We start from the raw sequence: 21,518 nt of genomic DNA, 5'->3' as shown, positions 1-21,518 counted from the left end.
GCTCTCCATGCTGGAAAAAGAGGAGTCCATTAAGGTCTTATTCTGGTGCACCAGCAGTTCAAGCCACTTAACTTTCCATGCAGTAAGTCACATGAATTGAATATATAAAGCAAGCAGAGAACACAGTGTAATGATTTTTTTATTCTTGGCTGATAAAAGGAAGCACATGCTGATCTTTTTAGACAAATCACTCTCTCAGCTGAAACCTCCATACCTTCTCCTGTGAATATGCTGAAGAGGATGGGCACTTAAAGTGGTTGGGCAAAAATCCAGCATCACTTGACAATAAAGCTTTACTTAACACGTATCCTGTTGTGGCTGTACGGTTGTTTTAGTGATCAGATCCAAACAAAAGCAGTTACAGGGATATGATGGCAACTTGAGAAGAGCTGTGCAATGATGGAGAGAGCACAGCCCATAGACTGAGCCGAGCAGACCAAAACTGGTCTCTACTGTACATGGCCAGGCTCTCAAGTTACATGATTTAGGCCATCGTGATAGAACTAATCACATATATTTGGGGGAAAGGCACGATTTATCAGATCCTAACCCACAGGTTCACGTTCTCTCCCTTTACCCAGAAATGATGGTCATCCAAGGTTACAGGAGAAGCAGCTGGGACATCAGCAGCAGCTCTCCTGGCAGCTGCCTTCGTCGGTTAGGCAGCTTTGCCATTCCACAGCACACGGTTTTGCAGCTGGCACAAAAGCCAAACAGACGAGGCAGAGGCACGCATACAAAACCTTTCTGCCCATGCATGCATTAATGCCCCCTGAAGAAAAGTCACACTGGGCTTTCACAGAGAGCTCTCTGGGTACCAGGGTGGAAGAAAGTAATGACATTCTTTTTTTTTTGCAAGGTAGTTTGGTTCCCAAGCTTGGTCACTCAGGAAATGACTGGGGAGGTGAATATTCAGTGCATCACAGTATTCTGCTGCAAGAGGTGAAGACATGATTGTCATTTATCACATTCTGCCTAGATCTTATTTTCAGATGTCATGTTTATAAAGTTAAGCACTAGAAGTAGTGAAAAAAATACTTAGTAAGAACATATTAAAAATGCACCTGTGTTTAAAGAATATCTCAAAAAAAAAACCACTAAAAGTTCATGGAATAGCTTTTTCTATTGTGCTTGTCAGATGATGGTATGACCTGTGACTGAAGTCAAAAACTGTGGCTTTGTTTTGGGAGGACACCATCCCCCTCCTCCATTAGCAATCAGGAAAGTCAGCAGAGCTATTACTATTCCTCATAATGCTTTAATTCAGATTCGTGGAAAATTCTGAGTTAGAAGGAACCACAGGAATCATTGAGTCCAAAGTTTTCTGCAATTGTTTAACCTTCCTGTTCTTTTTGTGCAGAGTGTTTCCCTGAAAATGAGTATCATTTACAGAAGAAAAACACAACGTCCTTTGAACAAAAAAGTTTATCTGATATTTTGTATTTGCAAAGTAGATAAATTAAACCATATCCAGGGCTCGTATCTGGGTAATTTCCATTGATCAGGTGCCCATGAATGTGAATCTTCTCCCATTTTGACCAGAGAAACAGTTTTTCTGTTGGTTTTACAGCACTTCTCCAGATTTACGCCAGCATGAAAGCACAACTGAATGCTCGCTCCACCTGCTGAGTAACCTGCAGTACTGGCTGCTCCAGCACTTTCACCAGGCACCAGCTGGAGATTTCCACCCAGCTGGACATTACTTGACCTAAGTTTCTAGACAAAAGAGCATGGTACTGTACCGTGTTGGATTTTTATTGATCAGGCAGCATTTTAGCAGCTCTCCTCAGTCTAATTTTAAATGCAGTGTACCATAGCAAGAATCCTCATTATCTCCTTTGTGCTGGACTGGACCAAATTATATCTCAGCTGAAGTCAGGAATAATAATAATAAGTGAGACATACAGAATTTTTTTGCCTTCAGAACCTGGTACTGTCCACAGACCGTTTTTTTTTATTGCATTAATGTGATTTTGTCACCCAAGTGTTGAGGCAGAGATGCAATAGCTGCACTCGCTATTTATAGAGGCACAGTATAAAGATCAACAGATGTTTTCAGCACAGCCCTGTACTTCAAAGGTTACTTGCGAATTCAGAGCATTAGGAAAAAACGTAATTCAGAAATTCACAATAAAAGCCCTGAATTGTTGATGTTTTCTAGAGGATCCACCAGTTGTTAGGCTAATTGCTGCTGTAGTCTGACTGTTGGGGGCTACTTCCATTTTGATCAACAGTGGTTTAAAACACGGAAGAGTGGAAGAAGCAAGCCAAAGTTTGAGGTGCAATAATCACAGCAACACCTCAGACAAGGTACATGTTAAATTCTTGGCTCTTGATTAGAAGTTAATTTTGTTGCCAGTCCCAAACATTTAAAATTGAAAATTAATCCAACTTTTTTAAAATGGTGTAGATAGACGTACTGGAACATCCAGTGGTCACTGTCAAATTCTTCCTTTAAATCAAAGGTAATTTTTAATGAGAGCTGACGCTGAAAACCAACCTACATACCAGAACACAGCACCAATTCCACCACATCGTGGCAACATTGCTGGGCAGCTGTGGGTTTTCACTAACATCACACAGTAAGTACAAAGTATCCCCTTCAAAATACACCACATTTTGGAGACAGACTGATTGCAGAATGCTTCCAAGGCAAATTTCAACTAAGTCTGTACAAATGCATAATTATTGGTCTTCTCTTTGAAAACCTCTTTCTCTTTGGGTTTGTTTACCTAGTCTTGTTTAGTGCTAAGACTCTTGCCGAATTTGCAGGGTGAGCTGCCTAAGCAGTAGTTATTTCAGAGTGCTTTAATCTGCAGGGTAAGTAAATGCACCATGTCTGCACAAAAAGCAGAGGCAGTGCAGGTGGAACAGCCCTTAGGCATCTACGTGGTCAAGGCTTTTTTATAGGGACTGGGAGCTAATCATAAAAATGATCAACATTATCACTGTTAATGAAGGATAAAAAAGCTCAAGCGAACCATGTGGTAGAGCCATCAGGAAGGATGTCAAAAATTGGCTAATAAAATTTAGTAAGTGTGAAGTTCATTTGACCTTTCCATATGGAAAGTGAGCTCTCCATACAGATTGGACTCTCAGGGCTGCCAGATGGGAGGAAATATCTGCTACAATACCTTCCCTGCTCTCAGTTTAGCCTGTTGAGCAGAACAGAGCCTGCGCTTTCACACATCTCTCGTTACATCTGACAGCAGCATGGATAACCATCACGGAGAATACTCTGACCTTCATTAGACATTCACAGAGCCCTGAGCCAGAAGTGGCCGACTTTACCAGCATCCTGATAAAATTCACCTCCTGCACTTGAAGGCAGCCCAGAACACGGCTGTGCTTGGGTCCTTGGCATGGTCTGCTTGTGCAGTGGCACAGAGGAGAGGCAGATGAAGAGTTTCTTTCCAGAGGGTCCCAGTGAGGCTCCAGTAGCCTTCATCAGGTGGTCACTATGCTCTGCTGTGCTGGGCCTAAATTACAGTCCTTGTTGCCTTAAAACATTCCAAATGGTACAAAGAGATGGACAGCACAGTTTCCTACTCAGGGATTAGAGGTGACCTCTGCCCAAATATGCTTGACTACTTTTACCTGAGCTACTTTTGCTTTTGCAAAGTAAGGATGAGAACTTGCTTTATTTGAACTTTTTCAAACTGATCTGACAGTCTTGTGGAAAGTCTCAGAAAAATTCAGGTTGTTGTGGATTTTTCCAACACCTTCTTGTCTCCCAGCTATAATTTATAGCTTATGTTCAGTTTAGATGTTTGCCTCTTACAGACGAATTATTGCAATACTGCATGTTGCAACCACATTTTAAACAAGCTAACACCTAGCACTCTCCTTGATGGGGCCAGTGTCTGCAGGAACCTTGCAGAGTCCCCTGCTAAGCAACAGCAAGGGAGATGAATTTAGGGGCACCTAAGGGGCAGATTAGCACCTGTGGGACAGAAGAGACATCTGTTGTGCCCATATTTCAGCAGTGCTAATCCAGGTCAGGAAGAGCAGGTTTGAGGCCCTCAGGGTCTAAGTCAATCATATTGAAATGCTGTGGGTGGTAGACGGTCTAATCAAGCTCTGCATGGGTCATGTTCATTCAGGGCAGAAAACATTTGGGAATTTTAAGGAAAGCTAAACCCTTGCCAGCCGTGCCTGGCTGAAGTAGGTGGCAAAGGAGAAGAGGGATCAGCTGCAGCTGTCTTGTCTTAGTGCAAGAGCGCGGGGGTGGCTGTGCAGTTCCCAGGAGCTATTTGAGAGGCTCTGGCTTTGGGCACAGGGACAGTGTGCATGGCAAGAGGTATACAAGGACACCCAGAACGTGCCCACTTTGTGCAGGGCAGTGCAGGATGAGTGTGTCCCCCATCCTCACACATTCCTGCACCTTGCTGTGCAGAAGGAGCAAGGACTATATCCTGCTGTGACCATGTGCATTCAGCCAAGGCAGTTCCCTGCTGCATAGTTCTTGAGTGTGGTGCCTACATTGCTGCTGACTCTAGAGCCAGCTTACCTGATGTTAACTTTGGCACGTCGACACCCGGCTCCCTTGCACGTGTGTTCTTCACTCACTGGAAACCGAATTTACTGCCAGGGCAGACAGCCTCAGTTAGGCTCACAGAGATACAGACCTCATGCAGCTTTTCTCCCTACAGCCTGGGAAACCATGCCACATCATGACTTACCTTCCACCTCCTTTTCTAAGGAGCCAATATATTTCTTACCATGCCCCTCAGCATTCAGCTGGGCAGCCTAGCTGAGTAAATGCTACTAGAATAATAGAATAATACCTAGTGCCCACTGTAGAGCACTGTTCGTATCCAAGGGCGTTTAAAAGCATTGAGTTTCTTCAGCTCTGAGTAGAGACATTTATGATCCTGATATATCTAGGTTGTAAATAATTTCTGAATATGGCGAAATGCATGAAGAAATAATTAAAGAGATTATGGCTATAAAGCCAATAGCAGTTTGGGGAAGAATATTACACATACAAGTTCTCTCTGAAAGTAACAAGACAGACCAGCTTTGACCATATCTTTTTGGTGAGAAAAGCTTTTAATAAGTCTTTGTACAGAAATATCCTTTTCACTGCTTTTTCATAGTTTATGGATGTGATCGCATTCCATTCATTTCCTTTACAGGCCACAGGGTGGCAAAGATGGCTTGGTGCTGGCTTCTGCACAGTGAGATGACAATCTGGAAACTGAGGTCCTCAACACTTGGATTGGTGGAGCCAAATGGAGCTGTCATTGCCCTGGAGTGAACAGAAACTGCAGCCACAGCAGCATGAACTCCATTGTTTGGATATGCAAGTTACAGGCCCTTCCTACAGGAGGGACACAGGACAAGGAACAAAACAAAGATTCAGATGCTACAGTAGAAGATGGGCTTCCAGGTAGAGTCCATAAAAGGCCAGGTCTTCATGTGTTCCAGGTCTGCATAGCCTAAAATGGACTGATGGTACTTCAAGGCCCTGCTGATGATTCATGCTGCAAATAAACTTCAGGAGGCAGCAGGTGCCAGCACTCATCAGAGGATGAAATGCAATTGTTTTCTAGTCAACAGAGTAATTAGAAAAGTATTTGTGCCATCTTGCTAAAAACACAAACTGTGTCACATTTATTTTTAGGTGCAGATATCTATCCAGGAAGAAACCACAACCAGTTACGTCACACATCAATAAGAGCTAACTGCTGATATCATCACAGAGTCTACTACAGAGCTTTTTTAAGTGGCCAGCTACACAAATCCAAGGTTATGTTTTCCTTGCCACACAGCAAGGAAAATTATCTAAGCTTTAACCTACATCTCAAACTACCTGCTTTCTCAGGAAGTAAAATAATCTCTGGGATGGAGGTGTTGGGCAGGGAAGAGAGACTATGAGGAGCAGGGTTGCAGCCCTCTACTCCTTGACACCCTTTTATCCCACACTTCTGTCTTTTTAATCATAAAAATTATCCCACACTTCTTTTAATCATAAAAAACCCCCAACCAACTCCTATATCATCAACAAAGCTTGTGCTACAGAGCAGACACACGAGTCTTGGAAAAGGATGTGTTAATCTACTTGTATACAAATTAGGAGGGTTATGTCAAAAGAAAGAACTTTCTGAAAGACTTCCTTAGAGTACCAGTACAATAGTTATCCATTGTCTCACACTTCCAATCCTAAAAGGCTGTTTGACCCTCAGTTCTTTCTGAAAATAACCACATCATTCATGGTGCAAGGTTCTGAAATTATTCTTTCACTATTGCCACCAAAAATTAGCATTTTATCTACATCCTCTTCACTTTTTTGAAAATTAGGTCAGCAAACCCCGTGTGAACAAACACTACTTAATTTAGTAAGGCCATATGTCTTCTGACCACATAAATAATTTAGAATACATAACTTATTTTGAATATTTAGCCAAAAGACCAGATGCAAATCCACACATATCAGCGGATAACATTTGGGATTAATAGTTGTGTTTTAGCTCTAATGTTAATGCTGGGGGATTAAGAGCTAAGAGCTCTGATGTCATTTTGTCTTCTTTTTCCTCTGAATTTTTATCATCATCCTCACTTTTTATGGCTACATACTGAGATAATTATGATGCAATTACTACACTGACAAAATCTGCTTTTAAAAACTCATGAAAATGCCCTTGATAAGTGCACAGAGATTGGGCAACAGACTTATGGATGGAAGTCAGACTGGATGATCTCCACATGCTGTTCTGTCTTCAATTTTCCCTTAATGTTTTTACATGCTTGTTTATATGCCAACGTTTAATATTACCCTTCTGTACATTGGTTCATCCAAACAGAAATAACCCCACAGGGCAGACAGGCCTTGGAGGCTGACATTGCTCCACTCCTCTTGTGCCTTTTCAGGCCAAGCTCTGAGGAAAGGCACTGCACTGTTCCCTAAATACCACATGGGCCACATCCCTGGGGAGCCCAGCAGCTGTGGCATCCAGGAAGATGGGCACACAGACCTGGCAGCTACTGGCATGAAAAGACCTGCAGAGAGAGTCAGTTCCTCCAGACACCAAGCCTCTCTTTCTCCTTGCAGGTAAGGATGAGGTGTTGCTGTGCATCATCACATCCCCCAGGATGAAATTCTCCAGCATGGGCGATGCTCAGGATAAGTAGCACTGGGCAGGGTCTCCCCAGCTTGTCCCTTGCCATCGTACACCTCTTGTCTTCTACCTTTGTCTCTGTCACTTCGCAGCTGTCAGTGGCCTCCTGACCCTGCTTCTGATGGAGTCTCACATTTCTGAAATCCCTTGTACTTTTAGTCCAGCCCATAAAACAGCAAGGATAAGCCATTAGTGCTTTGGTACTGAGAAAAGCAAGACATCCACTTGCCTCGGTTAAAAGTGATGTTCTCCCAAACCGGCCCTTCTGCAACATGATATGGTGGGTACTGTGTTCAGTGAATGCCATCCCTGTCCTGCTTCCCAACAGTGCAAGCAATGTGTAGTCCCTGTGTTTTCAAAAGCACAGTCTATCTTGGGCACAAAACTATAAAAACAGCAAATTCTCCTGTTTCAAATATCCACCAGCTTACTACCTGCCCAGCACCCAGGCAGCAATTCCCGGGTAGGCTGGTATACCTGCTTCTTCCTCAGACAGCTTTCTCGAGATCCTGCCTGCCAGTGTTTCCCTCCTCCTGGATACACACATATATTAGTTCATCATAGGGACTTCTTTGCTTTACTACATCATTTTGGGAGCTACAGATTGTAATGGAACCTCAGTTTCTCCATCACAGATTGTGTGTATGATCCAGAGACACTTAGTGTTAAGGTTAAAGAACTATATCATTTTAATTAAGCCAAAGATTAAGATTTAAATTCTCATTCTAATGAAAATAGATATTCCCTACCATCATTCTTGAAACAGTAATACTATTCCCTACTTAAACCCAGGAACAAATCCATCAGATATTCTTAACCTATAGGTTGCATTAGGATCCCTCAGACTGACACATGTTTACAAATTCCCTTTTTTTTCCCTCCTTAATGACATTAGCTTTGAGGAGGAGCAGCTGTTTATATCATGACCCACAGGTACTGAGAGCTATTTTAATATAGTCTGCAAAAAGTAATTGCTAGGACTGCAACTACAGCCAGCAACGAGGCTCTGGGCTTGCTCTTTTATTATCTGCCTCTCACCATTTCATTCCAGGTTGTTTCTTTCTTTCATCTTTCCTTCTTCATTACTTCTAGTTCCTATCTACCCTGTCATTACTTTTTTGATAGCTTGTCTGGCTCCCTGACCATTTGCCTACAAGTTTGAATGGTGCATGTCCTGTGCTGCAAGAAAACATCCGAGCTTTCCTTTGCTTTCATGTTTCCCAAGAGTTCACAAGCTGCTTTCAGAACCCAAGCCCCCCAGGAGTGTTATTATGCTGTTATTATTCAGTGCCTGGGGCTACTCTCATCCATCTTTCTTCTGCTGGCATTATGGAAACACTTGTCCAGAGCATCATTTCCACCCCTCAACACAGAAAGGCTCTTTCTCCATGTAGTATCTCAAAGGGTTTTTTTTCCCCAGTGGTACCTCAAAGCATATATTAAATGCACACAACCTTCCCAGCCAACAGTTCAGAATTAGATATATACTTTACCTTAGTTACTTTAGTTACCTTAGTTACTTTATCTACTCTGAAGTAACTAGGTACAAAATATTGTTCTGATGCTTAGTTTTAAAAAAGGTATGATATTACCTACATTTTTTCTTTTGGTAACAACTTTTTCTCCTTTACTACTGCTTTAGTGTAAGTGGTAAAAGCACTTAAAATACCGTGAACTTGTTGATGAAGTTAAAAAGGTAGGAAAGAGAAGTGTGCTTGGATGACTGTTTTCTGCCCTCATAATTTCTGCACTCCTTTACTTCCTCTCATGGTATTATTTTCCTAGTGCCACAGAAATGCTCAGAGTGTTTGATTTTGATGTATGGCTTAATGGTGGCTTGACTTGAAAGGCATATTTTATTCTGTCTTCAGTGAGAAGGCAGGGTTCAAACAGGACTGCTCACCCTTCATTAGAAAGGCAAACCAGAAGTCCCTGGCTAATCACCAAGACATGGATGTGGCCCTCTGAACCTCTCATTCTTCCCACTCACCTCCCATGGCCTAAAGCAAGGCAGCCTGGAGGTCTAGGTAGGTGCAAAGCCAAGAACAACATCACCCATGTATCATTTATTTGGTCTGCAGTATGCATCCTTGATTTTCTGTTCCTGATGGGATGAGGCAGGGATGCTGTGATATGACAACTACACAAAGAGCACAACATCTAACTGAAGTCCTGTGCTTGTCTCCTGATCAAAACATAAAACAAACGAACTATCCTGACTAGCTGATGAGAAATATTGGGCAACTCTGTAACTGTCAGACAAAGTCCTGCCAAGAAGGAAAATTCCATTTTTTCCACTCCTCCGGCTTCAGACTTCATGTGCTAACCCTAGTTGCAGAAATTTAAATCTGGTCTTTAAATTTCGGTGACAGGCTGCCTTTGTGGCTTATCTGGATAGTTCCAACTCTATCCCAAATGGAAGGGGAGGGGTTCAGAGCAATCACTTAGTAGTGACTGATGAATTCATAGGTATTACCTTGAAGAATTTCACGATGATCATACCCCTCAGAAATGACAAACTGTCATTGCTGTCTCTCCTCTCTCTCCACTCCTTTTACACTTTATTTCACATGACTATATTAAAATTACATTCAGAATTACTTACAAAACAGCAAGTGCCTTCATTCATGCATACAGCATTTGCCTTTCTGATTAATGCTCCCCAAAAAGCCCAGAGAGCTCCTGACCATCACCACTACTGCCACCATCACCCCTCCAGAAGCCTGTGACCACTCTCCAGGGATGACTGTGACTGATTTCTCTGCGCAGGTGTCTGTTTGCAAAAGGTGGGTGAAGCATGACTGCCTCAAACCTGTGCTCTGTAGCACATGAAGGGAAGCCAGTTGAGCCCAAAATCAACAGTATGTTAGCAGGCCCATGAAGATTTGTACTCTCCTTCAATGCTATGGGGGCAGCAAGCCTTACAGCTCATGTCTATCACAGCATAGCTCAAAACAGTGCTGTCAGCAACAGAAGAGGTTTGTCCCAGCTTTCCTCAATGTACATGCCGGCATTGAGTCCCAAGGTGGGAGGTCAGCAGTGAAGGAATTCATGGTGCCAAAAAGCAGCTCAAAATTCTCCCACCACAGAAACCCATTGCTAACTCTCATCTGTGGCATCCTGGGCCCTGTCAGTGACAAGAGTGACAGACAGCTCTCTGGCAGTATTTATAACCACAGCCACCACTGCAGTATCTGGTGAGTGTGGTATAAATACAGACCCAGCAATAACCAGGAAAGCCCAAAGAGTGAGCAAGGAGGGTGAGTGTCCAAGGCAGCTGAGAGACCTGCTGATTCAGTGCATCTCCCTCAGTTGTCCTTAACAGCAGGTTGCCATGGACTAGAGGTTGGGAAGATTGAAAGAAATGAACTTTCTTTTTCCCTCTCCCCTCCAACAGGTCTTTCTCACTCTTTAATTGAGCCCTTCATTTGAGTCTCCAACCACCGCCCTTTGCGTTACATCATAAAGTAAACACGTTACTATTTCTTCTTAGGAGACGATTTGGCTCATGCCTTCCAGCCTGCAGCACTCAAAAGATGAGGTCAGAACTGACATCCCTGCCTTAGAGATGTAGAAATCCGTGCAAAGGGAAAGCACAGAAAGCATCTTCCCTCAGAAAGCCTGTAGCTCTGCTCAAAAGAAAGAGGTTCATGATTTCACTTAAAAATCCAGTCACAGGGCTTTTAAGACAACAGGTAGAAATGGGTTGAAATGCAGGGGAAAAGGAAATTGTTGTTCAAGAAAAACTCCTGGACATGCATCTCTCTGTCACATGTTTAGTTCCTTCCCAACAAATGTTAAAGACAAGTATTTCCAACTGTCTGAACAGCTGACTTTCAGCAGTAAAATAAGTGAGAATTTGAAATATGAGCTTTGCACGTTGATTTCTTTCTTCTCTAGAAATAAATTGCAATTCTCTATTCTCAAAGGAAACCTTCGAAATAAAATAGAGGCGGTGAAGAATCCCTCACACAAACAAGGGATTTGCCACAGGTATTTACAAGCGTGCAGCTGGCATAGGGGAGCCCATCTAATCTAATCATACTTGAGTACAGCTCCTCACTAGAGAAGGAAGGGCACTTTGCTCTAGTTTTTCCACTCAGGATACTTTATTTTATTCTGAAGGAATGTGACTGCCACAGCAGCCGACCTACTTGCTGCAATTCCCACAAGAAGGGCTTCCTTTTGGACTCAGTTGCTCTGCAGGGAGCTGGACTTGTCAGCAGCACCCTGGTGCACACAGAAAATACTTAGCAACTGCTTTTTGTCACGACTTCAGAGCCTCTTGTACAAAGGGAAAGGCTGGAATGAACTGTTCTTGAGAGTAAGATCAGATTTAGGTGAGTGAGATAGGATTTGGAAGCCCCTTTCTGCCTGCAGCAGTGGAAATGGGGGGGGGGGTGCATGAACTGCACTTACAGTGCAAACCTTTCCTATGGCTTATGGAATTATAACCATTTTACTAATTTGAGCTATTTCTGCCCTTGCAAAAGAAATGTTCTACTTTGGAATTTTGTTGCTGGAAAACACTAAAATTACTGCTCACCTCTTTGCGTTCAGAAGGGCATATGGACATTACCTCGTGTGAACAGCATTTTTCCATCTGTCCTGGCTTGAGTCATTTAACAGCCTGGCTAAGGACTCTCTCTCCCTGGTAATTTGGCACACCAGGCTCTTTAGTAGATCACCAAGGTAGTCTAAATCAAGCCCAGCTTTATGTCAGACCCTTGCTTCTCTGTGTACAATCACTGGGAGAGCTTTTGGGAAGAGCTCTTTGGCAGATACCTTCTTAGCCCACGTCTTTGTGTAAGGTGCCACAGCACCAGCTTGCTTTGCCTTGGCTTGACTGCAATGCTTGCTCAACAATATTTTGCAAGTACAGGACACCCTTCCAAAACATCTCAGTTGTAGTCATCTTTTCCCCAGTTTTGCAGCAGGCTTCAGAGGAAATTACCACAGTGACTTTGTTGTGGAGGCTGCTTTTTTTTTGCAAGAAAAAAATCTATAATAAGAAAGATCTATTTATCACCCTGACAGTATGAGGGCTCCCTGAAGCCACGGGGTTTGATCATGAAAGATCTTATGCAGCCTTTTTTTCCTTGCAGTGTGTGCTCCTGTAGATAACCATCTGTTCCCTGAAGGGCCTGACAGACCCACAGTACCGGCTATGTGCCAGCTCCTCCTGGAGCTTTTCCTCTGGAGCTCCTTTCCTCTTTCCTCCCCTGCTGCTGCTGTTACTCACCAGTGTGAGCGTGTGTTTATGCTTGGACATCCCTGAAGCAGCTCTGCTTCAATGTATTGTATTTCTAAACATTTCTAATGTTAAAGCAAAATAGGAGGACAAAAAGATAAGGGGTGTTCTGGTATCAAGCTATTTAACTTGCAAGAAGTATCATTTACACTCCTGGTATTTAGATCCTAAGGGAAGCATAGAGTACTTAACTACATGCTGGTGGCAGAGAACAGCCAGCTGAACCTTCCCACAATGTGAAGCAGCCCAGAAATGTGAGCAGAACCTGCCACTTAAAAATCCAAAAAGCAGTTTTCACCTTGAATCCCAAACAAGCAAAAGCTCGTTTTTCAAAGTGCTAATGGGGGCTGCTGCTGCCTATGTTATTTCTTGTAATCATGATAGCAGATGAAGAATCAAAGTGACATTTTACTTCTTGGCATCAACCAAACTGCCCCCACCTTCACCCTCGCACCTGACTCCACAGGTTTTTTTTTTTCTGGAGATGTTGATTAAGATCCCTATTTGTGAGCTGGTGAGACATGTCCAAGGTATGCTGGATGTGCAGCTCCATTTTGATGAACATGATTATGAACATGCAACCGTTATTTAAATGGATTTTTATCACTTACAAAATACGCCACAGAATAACTGCTGTTCAGCTTCTTGGAGCTTTGTTACAACCAGCTCAATTGCTATAAAGTCATGGTCTGCAGCTTTGCCAGAAACACTCTGACACGACTTGCAAATGATACAAGTCAAAATAATGTTCACCAACCCAAGCAGATAAATATTTTGCTATATTCTGAGATTTCTACACTGAACCTGCATTTTGTATACTGAGTGGTTTTGTTCAATGAACTTTGATTTACAGAGTTTCAGTTTATTTCTGTCAGTCTCAGGACTGCTGTTAAACCTGTACTAAACCAAACTTGCATTTCAGCAGCATTTCCCAAACAACTGAACTTCGTTTTAGCAACTTAAAAATAGTTTCAATTTCATCAATGTTTTTCTCTGCCATGCCATTTCCATCCCAGAAGACAATGACTTTCAAACTTTCATTAGTGATACAAAAAGGGATTTGCTTGTAAAAGCACCTGTGTTCTGCTCCTCTGTGGTAGCAGAACCACACAACCCACCTGGGTTTCTGACTATGTGTCTCCAATATTTGGTGCTATTCTGTGACCAGTTTGGAGCCATGCCAGAAGCATAAAAGCTCACAGATCTCTGTCTGACGCTGGCACACGCTGTCCCAGCACATTTCTGTGTGTTTCAAGGAAAACAGCAGCATACATGTGGTGAAGTGCTGCAGGCGCCTGCAGCTCTGCACTAAAGTCTCTTTGCTTTCATAGATGTTTAGAGTGTGACTTTTACCTGGTCCTCAGGACTGAGAGGATGACTCCCAGGGGCAGGATCCTATGATCCCTGCAAAAATATGGCAGGGAAGCCTGATTTATACTTGAAGCTCCTGTGCTTTTTTGTATTTGTGCAATATTTTTTACACCAGTTAGTAAAATGCTTTCTGTGTGTATAGAGTATATACTTTGGCCAGCACCATGGGGTTTTTTTTAAGGCTACAAAGATCTGGGTTGCTATAGACAAGAAATAGAGTTAAAATAACTGAAATTTCCTGAATATAAGTTGAGGGCTTTTACCCTTCCTAATAACACACTTCCTAATAGATTACAGACCATGGGGTTTTGGTTTTATTCCAGCTCTGGTGAACAGATTCCTGGACTATCAAATGCTTTCAAAGCAAGAACGAATTAATTAAATTTTAATGTTCATAAAAATAATGATGTAGAGAGCTAGCACCTTATGAACTTCATGTTTCAGACTCAGGATTTCCTGTGAGCTCACTCATAGCCCAGTCCCCCTCCAACCCATGACATGCCCTACATGTAAATACTGGAGAAATGTCAATAAATAAAGGTGGCCTACAAGAGGTCCCAAATTCTGGATCCAGGTATTACAACTCACAGTCTGTCAGAACTGAGAAAAAAAGCTAACTCACACACTGAATAAACATGCAAATTTAATTTCTGAGTTTAAAGAGGAGATTCTCAACAGCCTGAAACTAAATCAATCAATAAATATTATTTTATAATAACAATAAAAGCCCCATGTTTCTAGGAGTCTCCTCCACTTTCTTTACAGTGTTCAGGCTGTGTCTCAAATCCCAATTTCCTTGATTCTACATCTTAACCCAGAAAAATCCCAACTGGTTCATTCTTGGGTCACCCACAAATTCTCTCTTTGTTCAATTACAACTTGCATCTCAGGCACCTGTACTGCAGGATACAACTGTCTTTTGATTAGTTTCGCCTATCTGCAGTGAAATTAGATCAGTGGCTAGACTTGGAGCACACCCACAGTGTTGACAAGGCCCGAGCTATATCAACTTTACAGCAGTTAAACATGAGTGCACCCTGCTCTGCTCTAAGGTAGCAGATCCAAAGGCCACTACCTGAGAGCTGTATTTCATTCAAACCAGAGTTAGTCTACCATGCCAAAACCACGGTGACAAGGACACATCTGAGCAAACTCCCCAGCCCCTCACTATTTCACTAGTTTATGTCAATCAGTTTGGAGACTTTTAACATATGAGTTATGTTTATCTGAACCAGTTTTCAAGGTCTAATTATAACACGTGAAGTGGGGTGAAATTGCTGCTATGAAAGTCGCAGTATAAATAAGAGGGCTTGAAGGGCTGAAATGTTGGCACAGGCCAGACCTCTGTGTCACGTGGGTGCCCAGTGCAGCTGTTGTGGTCCATGGTACAATAAATAGCTATAGGGAAGGGAAGCAGCATGGTCAGTCAGGATTTTTTAATACCCTTTACTGTGCTACTTGGCCAAATGCACTCACTTTGCAAAAAAACCCCAAAAACAAAAAAACAAAACAAACAACAACAACCAAAAAAATCCCAAAGACAAAAAAGACAATATCTGCAGTTTAAATACAAAAAAAAACAACAATAGTCCACATGCTTTTTGAAGGCTCTGCAGGAAAGCATGGCAGAGTTGCCTATGTCCACTGCCTTTCCTCTTTTCACACAATCCTCCATAGATGACCCAAGCTCGGCTTTCCCCTCACCAAAACCAGCAGAGTCCATGCTCTGTTGCCTTGAACAGGGAGAATGTGCTGGGCATAGCAATGTGCACAACCTCTCCCACTGCTGCAGGAGAGATCCCCTGCCATCGCCCCGAAACGGGCATGCACAGATGATGCCTGCAAGCACGGGCAGATGGACATCTCAGGTAAGACCAGGCTTCTGGAGAGGATCTCTATTTATAATCTGGGCCCTGCCAGAAGACTGCTCTCGGGTGTTAATGTGACAAAGTGTTGGTTTTTAAAGTCACTGAAATGCCTGAACACGGAATGGAATGGAAGATGAAACTGCTGCTGGCTTGTAAATGGCCATTGATGCCATGTACTGGTGGGAGAAGCAGCCATCCATACCAGGCATTTGCAGTGCATTGAACACCCATTAGACCAATCAGGGTCCACAAAATATTAGTTACAAAGCTTCTGCATCCTTCCTAAGTTAGGCTCTTATTCATTTTAGGAAAAAATCGACCTGCCACAAGCCATATGCATCTTTAAACTAGCAACTGGCAGTGAACTGTGCTTTTGATGAGGCACTGGAAAACACCTGGCATCTGTAATTCCAACAAGATGTCTTCTGGGATAACCCTAACATATTATGCTCACATAATGTTAACATATTAACCAATACTTCCTCTGCAAGAAAAAGGCACTCTAACTGTAATCATGGTTCTCAGAAAGCAAGCTGCATCCCCGTTTTGACCCAGATTATCTTGCTTTATGCATCAGCAGTGCCATAAAATGAAAAATGATGCAACATTCAAATGTTTTCAGAGCTACTGACATAACATTTTATTTGAGTAAAATAATTTTTCTCCTGAGCTCCTTTCTACTCAGGTCTTGGTATGACTCCTAAAGCTTGTCCCTGTATCCATAAACAGTTGCATAAGGTGACAGTGATATCAAATTTGATAGTGCACAGATATATTTGTATTATATATTATTATTATTATTATTATTATTATTATTACATTATTGTATTTATTATGTATTATATGTTATTTGAACCTAAACTTTGAAGTTGCATAGAGGAAAAAGGAAAAAAACCCCAACATATGAGCTCTAATAAGATTGCATGACAAACAGTTTTACAAAACAGCAAGTAAGACTTCTCAGCCTTTTTTCCCCTTACCTTCTCTCTAGTTTAAAATTTCATTTTGTATTCTATGACACTTTTACCTAAGCCTAAAATCATATGCTGCATCTCCATCAGTTCTTGTGTATGGTGGACACCGGTGTGTGTGTTCAGTCCTGCTCCGGGTGCAGTGTCTGCCTTAGGCTCAACAATGGGATCTGTGAAGAGCTGGGAGCCAGAACAGAGGTGGACCTGGCACCCTGAGCTTTGCTGCAGCACAGAGTTATGGGTTGGCTTCACAGGCAAGCAGGAATCCCTGGAGCAAATCCCAGTGTGAGGACATTCAGGTCTCCAACCCTAAAGGTGCTCTCCAACCTAGATCAATACAGCCAAGAGCCATCCTTGAGGGAGTCAGGGGAGGCTCCTCCTCTCTTCATCTTTAATTATTGGGTAATCTCAGAGCACAGACTTGTCAGCCAGGTCTGATTGCTCTTGGACAGAGGCTGAACTGCCAGCAGGTCACTTGGCTCAAGGCACCACATAGCCCACAAGAGGAGCTGCCTGTCTCCAAACTTGCTCCTCACCCTGCCCTTTGGCAACAAGACCTGCTCTACCCCACCTCCCCATGTGTGCTGCCACTAACAGCCACTGAAACTCACATTTTCTAATTTAAAGATAATTTCTAGGTGTTTAGGTTTATTTCTTGAGATTATCTTGGGATTTGGCTGGACAGGAAAAACATTTGCACATCATCTATTAAGAGAGCATGACATTGCCCTAAAGTAGGAAGTTTTAAGGAGGCTGGCTGTGTCTAAGAAGACATGAAATATGTGTTGAAGGCTTCAAGCACACATGTACATTAAACAGTGGATTGACAAAGTTCCTAGAAAGTTTCCCTTGTAGAAATGAAACTAGAAACACATAATCTTCCCATCATTATCCACATTATTGAAACGGTGAAAACCAAACCACGTGCAGTAACACAGCTGTTCTAGCTAGAGGCATTTAATCTCTCACTATCATCTCAAAATATACATGCTCCAGCTCCTGGTTATGCACACAGCCATTAAGGGCTAGGAAAATTTTAGCAAGCATCAAGGGAAACTTCCTGTACTTATTTCCATGTCCCTGTTTAAGTTCAGAAACCATAAAAAAATTCCTCCTGTACTTAGCTCTAGAGGAGTAGCTGAATTAGAATAGAGGAGAATAGAATGCTAGTATTTTTTTTTACTAAGGGCAAAGTTAAGAGACGTATAAAGCTGAATTACTAAATATCTCTGGGGTCTCATACATCATCATATTCCTTTGTGACATGGCTAAGCCTATCGTAGTTGCAGGAAACTCCACAAAGGCTTGGGAAGGCATGGCTGTTTCACCTCTTGCTGTGCTTAGGTAGAGACAGGTTCCTAATCCAGGCCTGGGGAATGAACCCTAAAAGCAACACAACTATTGTGATCTTTAGTTATAGAAACTCTGCCCTGCCCAAACTGTGGAGAAAATGGGGCAAGAGCAACCCTTCCTTTTGCACAATTTGCCTTCAAGCCATTTTTCCCTAGGAAGCTGGGTAATTTCAAATTCCTTTTCTCACCACCGTTCTGTGTTTCCTATCTGAATAGACTGCAGACAACACAGGGCTAGCTGGCATGTTCTGGAAATGTGTTGACCGTGGACATTAGAAACACATTAAATAAACATGCCTCGTGTGCCTCAGAATCCACAAAGTAAACTCATCACTATGCTGATATCCAGTATCTGAAGTGTTTTCCAGCATAAAAATTATTTCCAAAAAATGCTCCGAGACAATCTGTGCCACATTCAGAAGGGAAGAATCAGGTTAATTTCAGAAGATGACATTAGTGTGCATCCTGTGTTTGGACATGGTGCAAAGACTTCTGTAGCTGCTTTAGAGAGTTTCACAGAATGCCATGGTGTCATACCTGAGTGTAATAGGGATTAGATGTCTTGGGCACTGCAAAACTATCAAATACAGTCACCTAAGAAGAATAAATCAATGGCCAACTCTCTATTGTGTAGGAAACCTGTACTCTGTGGGTGCCCACTGAGCTCCATCCCAACCTGCCTCTCATCCCAATTAACAATGTTAACAATGGCTTTGTAATATATCTGTTTCTTTTACTTTCATTTGGGTAAAATCACTGTTTTTGTGATTGACCATCTTTGCTTGGATGGTTCACAGCTATCTATAATCTCTTCAGGTTACTGGAAGGTGAAATGGTAAAAGGTAAAAGGAAAGAAATTAAATTTTCAATTCTTTCCTGCCAAGGTCTGTCAAGTAACTGGACTTACTTAATTGTACTTTTGCAGCAATCATGTCTATTTATTAGTCACATGCCAAGCCATATTCTCTTTTATTTAGTGTATTTAAAAGTATATCTAAAAATTACAGCTACATGAAAAAAATTTAAAACTTTCAAACAGGTTTAAACAATTGCTGCAAAAAAACTGGAAAACCTTGAAGAACCAACATGATCCTGGGATCTGACCACTGATCTGACCTTTGAGATATAAGCTCTCAAAGCAATCCCACAATTTCTGCCCAAAGAAAACGCACAATCTTCAAAAACGCAATCATGAAAGCAAACACCTGCTGGATTGAGAGACCTGGTGGCTGCACTGTAAAGCATTTACTGGGTTTTGAAGTTTGCTGGTAAATATGGCATTCTGGAATAACCTAGTGTGACACAACACGGGGAATAATTGCACACGTATCAATCGTTATTGACCCTCCCCATTTTGACAGCCACAATTCTCCTTTTGTTTTTCATGACCTAAATGTAAAACAATAGGGGTTTGGCGTTTGTTTCCTGTGAGATGGTACAGTTATTCAAGAAAGACTTGAAGAGATTGTTTTTTTTAATTAAATCACACTTTGGTTTTTAACTGACAGCTGTGAGGGGATGACTAGAGAGCTAAATTGTCTTTTGGGGGTGCTCTGTGGCCAGCAGCGCTCGCGTTGAGCTGCAAACACCAGAGCACTGCTGCTATCTACAGGTCTGCACAGCACTCACACTGCACACGGAACCAGTCCTCCAGCAGGGATGCCCGTGCTTGGGAACAGGAACAAAACACAGACACTGAAGTATTCTGGCTTTGGGGAAGTGCAAGCTGGCAATCTGTAGCCTTTCTGTCCAGTGGCTAACCTGTGTCAAAAACCCCAAATCAAGTGGGCTTCATTAAAAGGAAAGATAGTCTCTGCTACATGAGAGTACAATTTCTGCCTTTTTCTTTTTTTTTTTTTTCCTTCCTACAAATGAAGAGGAAATATTGCACTCTCAGGTGCAGAGTAAGAGGAAGCATCTGCTCCCAGATGGGAAACCCCTCTCACCACAACACACTAGTGCACAAAACACCACGGTGTATACGAGGGCTGGAAACCACCTCTGAGCCTTCATTGCTGAACTTTTAAGACCATTTGGATATAATTAGAATTTACTAAAATTTAGTTGTGGCTCTTTGTTGTTTGGAATTTAATTAATTTTTCCTTCTATGCCTTTTCCTCTGTAATCCAGAAACATTGATAGGTGCTTTTCTGCCTCTATCAGTAAGACAAACAAGATAACCTGGAATGAGTTCATCAGTGTTGAAATCAAACACAGTGGCTTCCATAACAGGAGAACTATAAAAACTACACCTATCCAGCAAATACAAGCAAACAGTGAAGACATCAAAGCATCTATTTAACCAAATGTTGTGGATTTCAGAGTCAGGTTACCAAACAGAGTATCTGATCACAAGCTTTCAACAAGCAATAGAGGAAGGGACAAACTCAGAAAAAAGAAGAGAGTATTTTTCCCCACTAAAAATTTTTTTTTCCTAGTAAGGAAAAAACCCCAGCATATTTGCAAAATCTTTACAGCTGAATGTCTGCCTGTTTGACATGAACACAAGAAGCAGAGCACCTTGCAGCCACAATTAAAAGCTCAAACAAAGTACAATCTGATCTGACACATGGAACCTCTCTGAAGATTTTCCCATTTGGGAGGCCAGAAAAGCTCAAGACCAGCAAGAGCTGCAGGCTGAAAAATCCTGTTCCAGATGACTCTTAGCTCCACACTGAGCATGCAGTTCATACAACTGCTTATGGGGAAAATAAATAGCTGTTCCGTCTCTTAAAATACCAGTTTTTCTGGAAACAGCTGATTTTCAGTACTGGATACCTGGTGAAAACTTCAGTATGACTGGAAAGAAACATTCGCTTTTTAATTTTTTTTTTTTTTTTTGAGTCCTGTTCTTTTGTCAAAAAAGTTTTGTCAGGAATCTGCTACACCTATAATAATTACTGTCCATGAAGTATCAGGGAATACCAAATAACCTCTAGTATTTTATTGCAGGAGATCATTTAAGCTGCTGGAAAGGACACCAGATAACGCTCAGAAATTTCTCATCCACAAAGCTCAGTCCTCTTGATACTTCCAAAGGGGGAATGAAGTTGGAAATTTCTAGCAGTTTACGTTCGTATTCCTGTTTCAGATTCAAAGCCGGCAGGATCCTGGAGGATCACACGGGAATCAGGGGGTCAGGATGCCGGAGCCGCGGCGAGGCAGACCCTGGGCAAGGAGCATCCCCCCTTCCCTGGCAATCCAGCGGCAGGGCCATGGAAAGCTGCGCTCGGAGGGGCAAGCCACAAACCCCCTGGGCTCTGGGGGCTGTCTGGGAACAGGATTGAACACCTGGCACTTGCAGAATAATACACAAATTTCACCTCCACAGATTTCCTCGCTGAGTACTTTGGCGGATACAGAAGAGGCGAGGGTTCAATCAAGTCATTGATTGATGGCAGGAGAAAAGCGAACGGACAACGAAACCCTTTTGGAACACGAACTTCTGGGAGGGCCAGATTAAAACAAAGGGAAGTATGAATTATTTTGGCGATAAACCCAAGTGCCAGCAGTATGGGAGCGAGCACCGCTGGAAGCCGGGGGCTCCGGCTGCTCTCGCCGAGGGTGGGAGTCTCCTCTGGGGC

At 42.4% G+C, this 21,518-nt stretch overlaps 1 long non-coding RNA gene across 1 annotated transcript; it reads left to right on the top strand.

The window, feature by feature from the left end:
• The first annotated feature begins 1,501 nt into the window (after positions 1–1,501).
• Positions 1,502–21,464, top strand: LOC148224020 (uncharacterized). The gene is made up of 4 exons (XR_015803316.1): positions 1,502–2,582; positions 5,139–5,392; positions 6,874–7,054; positions 21,266–21,464. It is a non-coding gene; the product is annotated as an uncharacterized LOC148224020 (long non-coding RNA).
• Positions 21,465–21,518: the final 54 nt, after the last annotated feature.

This window comes from Sturnus vulgaris, chromosome 4 (genome assembly GCF_052056855.1).
Source record: "Sturnus vulgaris isolate bStuVul1 chromosome 4, bStuVul1.hap1, whole genome shotgun sequence".
NCBI lineage: Eukaryota > Metazoa > Chordata > Aves > Passeriformes > Sturnidae > Sturnus > Sturnus vulgaris.
Note: the sequence above shows the minus strand (reverse complement) of the source record. Positions and strands in the feature narration are given on the sequence as shown.